Source organism: Plasmodium gonderi (assembly GCF_002157705.1).
Source record: "Plasmodium gonderi DNA, contig: Pgo-contig_570, whole genome shotgun sequence".
NCBI lineage: Eukaryota > Apicomplexa > Aconoidasida > Haemosporida > Plasmodiidae > Plasmodium > Plasmodium gonderi.
This window is the reverse complement of record NW_021629401.1, coordinates 1,153-1,736: the sequence shown is the minus strand read 5'-3', so window position 1 is coordinate 1,736 and position 584 is coordinate 1,153.

The following is a 584-nucleotide window of genomic DNA, read 5'->3' as shown; positions in this document are numbered from 1 at the left end:
ATATATATATGTATATATATTAATTTACAGAGGATAAAATATTATTAAGTTATACTCTGTATTTTTTAGAAATAATTCTATGATATATATATAATATTTATTTTTTTATATTATATAATTAAATATAATCTGATACTAATAATTACTAATCCATAAATAACATGTATTGAACTGTAGGTACAGAATAATAAGCATAGATCTATGTATAATAAACCGTCAAGTGTTAAAGCAACCTTTTATAAAACAAAATTATTGATTTTTAATTCCATATAAATTTTTTTTCTGTGTAGTAGAAATAGTTGTTCTTGAATAAAGTACGTTTTTTAATATAGATATAAAGGTACATTACTTAGTCCACTCTGATAAAATATATTTTAGTCTTATTATAACTTGTGTTTTATACATATCGAAACGATTTTATTTTACTTTATTATATAAAACTCTTATTAGAAATTATTATTATTTTATATTAAAATAATGTTAAACTTACATTAAGTTAGATCATTTATATTATATATCACTTATACGTATATATTTTCTCAACTTGAACTCCCTAATATAATACATCGTATTTTTTATTAAGG